Consider the following 5,332-nt stretch of genomic DNA (forward strand, 5'->3'; position numbering starts at 1 on the left):
TCTGCTTCTCTAGGACGGCTAGCCTTTGTACTAAGAGTTCAGTCTGGTTCGGCTCACGGTCATTAGGCTAACGCTCGTTCTCTAGAGTCTGAAAGCTTCCTTGTTGTCCGTTGTTCAAGATTTGGGCATCAGCATCCATTTCGTCGCCGCTTGTCGCTATATCGGTATCATGCGGGGAGTCTAGCACTTCCAAGGGATGCATACGCGGTATGATTTCCAGTTTCCTTGGGCATCGACGATGGTTGCTCTGGGCGGACTCTAGCTATTGTCGAAGGGTAGTTGCATCAAATGCTGACACTTCTTTTTCACGGCTAAGGCGTTCGTTGGATTCTTGGGCTGCAAGGAGATCGACCTTGGCTTTCTCATAGGCCTCTCTCAGCTGCTCGGGGGCCATATCACCAGGTTCCATCACGAACCTCTCTCAGCTACTCGGGGTCATATCACCAGCTGCTCGTTGGATTCTTGGGCTGCAAGGAGATCGACCTTGGCTTTCTCATAGGCCTCTCTCAGCTGCTCGGGGGTCATATCACCAGGTTCCATCACGAAGGTTGGGTTTGGGTTTGCAGGGTTTTGAGGGTTTTACCTAGTTGTATCCCCACAGACGGCGCCAAATTGTTTATGCTAAATTTCGTTAAGTGGGATTGAATAGCAAAATTTAGGTTACGAATCAACTAAATAAAACCTTAAATGAAAGCGATAACAAAATAAAGAAAAACAAAAGGAATTGGTGACGCGAAAAACCCAAAGAAGGTAAAAACCGCGGGGTAGAATGAGGATCTACCAAACTTTCACTATGTAAAATATCGAACAAAAGGGATTACAATGTATGATCAATGTGATTTTAGTAGCTAGGTTGCAATGTGTCTAATGTCGATGGTTCCTTTCCCTTATATAGATGATGCCTAGGGTTTAATGTGGCCGTTGTAGAATAATAAGATGCTTCCCTTGATATCCGGAACTATCTCCTTGACTCACGGCACTTAGCTTAGCCCAATAACGGTTTGATTTTACTGATGGGAAACCTAGTCTTTCCAGCTTATCGCTCCCTAGAAAATAGGGGAGTTGTTATCTTTGCTTCGTCCGCCGAGTCTGGGCTCAGTCGTCGATCTTCGCTCTTCGTCGTTGACCCTTGCTGACTTATGCTTACTTTGACTTACTAAAATTTACCCATAACAAGATAAATTAATTTTTTGTGTAATTGAAGAATAATATAATTAGAGGAACCAAGAGACACAAATGAAGAGACAAATATGAAAACTAACCATTTTATTTTTTAAGGGATTGAAAGCGTTTGGGATAACAATGCATCTTGTGTAAGACTGGACATACTATGTGGCCGGTTGTAAAAGAACAAAGTAACCCCTACATAACATTAACAGAGTTACCTCTATAACACTAACAAATTAAACCATAATAATCGATCACACGGTGTGAGCATGTGGTCAGTCACGTATGAAAATTTGTGTTGGGATAAAGAAGAGGTTATTCAATTTCATTTTTGTTTCAACTAAAATGTAAAAAAAAATACTTCCTATAAACTAGTAAAACTTGAATTTTTACCATTTGAAACAGAGAGGTCGGGTGAAACTAAAAGTCTAAGTGAAGCAGTTAACTGAGAAGTGAGTTTGGAAGATGAACGGAGGAAAAGAAGCAAAATTATGGCCGGCGATAGGAATCGATCTCGGAACCACTTACACATGCGTCGGAGCATGGTCCCCACAACAAGACCGCGTTGAGATAATCACCAATGAATTAGGCAACCGTACGACGCCGTCTTGGGTCGCATTCAACGATACGCAGCGTCTCGTTGGCGAGGCTGCCACCAACCAAGCCGGGAATAATCCTACCAACACCATTTTTGGTTTTTTTTCTTTTTCCCTCTTCTTTTATGCTTTAAAGTTTTGTGCTTTATCATTTTTTTTTTCCTTATTTTGAAACCCTCAAAAATAGTAATATTGTAATTTTGTATACCCTTTATTTTAGAATAACAAAATGTATTTGGATGAATTTGATTTCTTCTTGTATTATAGATGTTGTATGGAAAAATTAAGAATATTGTTGAGATTATCCTATTATTGCTGTTTTACTACATAGTTTAAGAAAGAAGCACAAAAAATATTTTGGGTCATCTTGTTTTGGATCATTACTCTTTTGGGTCGAATTGGAAGTAATGGTGATAGATTATTTGGAGATGTTCGGAAAATAAATGTCTTGTTTATTGAAATAGAAAGCTCAATTAAAGTAGTGAAGTGAGGTTGGGAAGGAGATAAAGTGTTATTAAGGTTATGTTAACTTTAGCAGTTAAAAGAGTATAGTTTGAAGCTAAATCGTAATAAATTTGCTCCATTTTAAATGATGTATGAATTGGTCGGGAAACACTTTTAAGTATTTCTTCTTTAAGATGATTATAAAATAGAGCTTTTTTATGAAAGAAATTTTACTGTGAAGTTAGTGGCTTGTTATGTGAGCATAGTACAAAGTATTGAATATCGAAATTGTCTCGTGTCAAACTGGCTGTCTTCTTAGGCTTTTGGTCTTGAATTTGATATTGTAAAACAATTAAGATTAAACAAACTCATAAGTTTTTCAATTAAGGAAAGGGCAGTAAAGATCAAACACTTGAATATAAGATGTGATCAGATTTTTGTTTCTGAGCTAGCAGTCGCTGTGCTTAGTTAGCTATAATATGTAATCATAATTTGCAAGTGTCTTGTAAAATTTGTCAACTCGTCTTGAACTTTTTCTGCCATGTTATTTGCAACTTACATTTGAAGAGGGAACATGTTTTGTGTAATTAGCCATTGCTATTTGTATTAGTCACTTTGTGACAGTAACTTTCAGTTGGTATTATAATTTTAGATACTATTGGAATCCAGTGACGGGATTTGATTTATTTTGGAGATGATGATGAGATCCTTTTTTTTTTTTATCTTTAATTTCGTAGATGCTAAGAGGCTTATAGGTAGAAAATTCAGCGATGAAATGGTACAAAAAGACATTAAGCTCTGGCCATTCGAAGTGATTCCTACTGCTGATGAGAGGATTTCAAGAAGCTTATAATTGTAGTTACTTACAAGGGTGAAGAGAAACAATTTGCTCCAGAGGAGATATCCTCAATGCTTCTCATGAAGATGAAACAGATATCAGAGGCGTATCTTGGTTCAGAAGTTAAGAATGCTGTTGTTACTGTTCCTGCCTACTTCAATGATGCCCAGCGGCAAGCAACTAAAGATGCTGGTGTCATTGCTGGCCTGAATGTTATGAGGATAATTAATGAGCCAACCGCAGCTGCCATTGCATATGGTCTTGATAGGCAAGGTACTAGCAGTGATGTGACAAAGAATATTTTGGTTTTTGACCTTGGTGGTGGAACTTTTGATGTCTCTTTGGTCGCAATCAAGAAGGGTGTTTTCGAAGTAAAAGCTGTTAGTGGGATACCCACCTTGGTGGAAGAGATTTTGACAATCGATTGTTAAGCCATTTTATTGCTGAGTTTGAGAGGAAACACAAGAAAGATTTAAGTGACAATCGTAGGCTGTTGGAAGGCTGAGAGCTGCTTGTGAGAAGGCTAAGAGACTCCTTTCTTCAACTACAGAGACTACTATTGAGATTGATTGCCTTTTTGAGGCAGTAGATTTCTCTTGTAGCATTACTCGTGCCCGATTTGAAAAGATGAATATGGATTTGTTCCAAGATTGTATGTTACCTGTTCAAATGTGTTTGAGAGATGCCAAGATGGAAAAGAGTGAAATTCATGATGTTGTTCTTGTGGGTGGGTCAACCCGAATACCAAAGATTCAGCAATTGTTGCAAGATTTTTTCGATGGAAAGAGCTTTGTAAAAGTATTAACCCAGATGAGGCCGTGGCGTGTGGAGCTGCTTTTCACGCTGCAATCTTGGCTGGTGTAGGTAGTAATAAGAACTCTGTGCTTGTGGATGTTACTCCTCTGTCCCTTGGTATGCAATTATACTTTGGTAACATGAAAGTAATAATTCCTCGGAATACGTCAGTCCCAACGAAGATGATCAGCAGAGTTAGTACTGCGGTTGACTACCAGAAAACTGTACAATTTCCAGTATATGAGGGTGAGAGACCCATTGCTAATGAAAACAACTTATTGGGCCAATTTTCTCTGCATATCCCTCCAGCACCTCAAGGCGTCCCTCAGTTTGATGTCTGTTTCAACATTGATGTTGATGGCATTTTAACTGTGTCTGCAGAGCTTGTTGGCACAAACAACAAGGACCAAATCACCATCGCCAATCACAGTGGAGGTTATCAAAGGAATCGATTGGCAAGATGATGAAGTCTGCCCAAAAGTATAAGGCTGAGGATGAGGAGCGCAAGAAGGCAGCCATGGTTAAAAACAAGTTGGAGAATTATATATACGAGGTTAAGGGAACCTTAAGAGGTAGTGGAACGAAGATGAATAACAAGGACAAGAGAAAAGTGGGTGATGCCATTGAGAAGATAACCCAGTGGCTGGAGTGGAACTATTTGCTTGCTGAAGCTGTCAAGTTTGGGGAGAAAATAGAAGAACTTAAAAGCATCTGCAAACCTATGTTCGCAAAGATGCACCAGCAGGAGATGGTACTCCTAAGGCTACCCGTGGTTGCTCCAAGATTGAGATTATAGAACTCGATTAAGCTTTAATCATATAGCGAACCTGATCACAACTATTTTGTCATTAGTCTTTTAGTACAAGTGATCCATTAGGCAGATATGAATATGGCTGTTGATTTTATCAGCAAGTGCCTGTACAGAATGTTCCCACCTGAGTACTTGCAGTTCTCATGTATGCCTTGCTTTGCTATGATATGCTTGCTCATTTTTTGAGCTTGCACCCTGATTTAGAGGCTGTTTGCTTACATAACTGTCTGCTTGTCATTATTATACCTGAAACTGAAAGTTTAAAAATAAGATAAAAGCTAATAATGTCCCGCTTCAGTCTCAAAATGCTCCTCTCCATTTATTCATTTTTCCCTTAAAAATTGGGTTAATTGAATGGCAGGTAAATCGGAATATGCGTATATGCAATTTAGTATTAATTTTTTTTTCTCTATACAGTAGGGATGGCAATGGGTCCAAGGCAACACATGAGTATTTGTCTGCTGTCATTCTCGTTGTCTTTTCTATTACCTGTTTCTAGCAATTTTTGAATCTCTAATCAATAAAGGGAGCAGCAGTGACTCTTCAAAGGTAAGAATAATAAAAATTGATATAATCTGCTGGGTTTGGAAATAAGCAGTCAGACCCTCTAATTACAATGTTCAGAATGCTTTGAATGAACTTCATTTTCCCTGCTAAATTATAACACCCTGTTTGTGCAGC

The 5,332-nt window shown here is 38.7% G+C and overlaps 1 pseudogene; it reads left to right on the top strand.

Moving 5' to 3' along the window:
- Positions 1–1,535: 1,535 nt before the first annotated feature.
- Positions 1,536–4,871, top strand: LOC110722881 (annotated as a pseudogene).
- The last annotated feature ends 461 nt before the right edge of the window (positions 4,872–5,332 follow it).

This window comes from Chenopodium quinoa, unplaced genomic scaffold (genome assembly GCF_001683475.1).
Source record: "Chenopodium quinoa cultivar QQ74 unplaced genomic scaffold, ASM168347v1, whole genome shotgun sequence".
Lineage (NCBI taxonomy): Eukaryota > Viridiplantae > Streptophyta > Magnoliopsida > Caryophyllales > Amaranthaceae > Chenopodium > Chenopodium quinoa.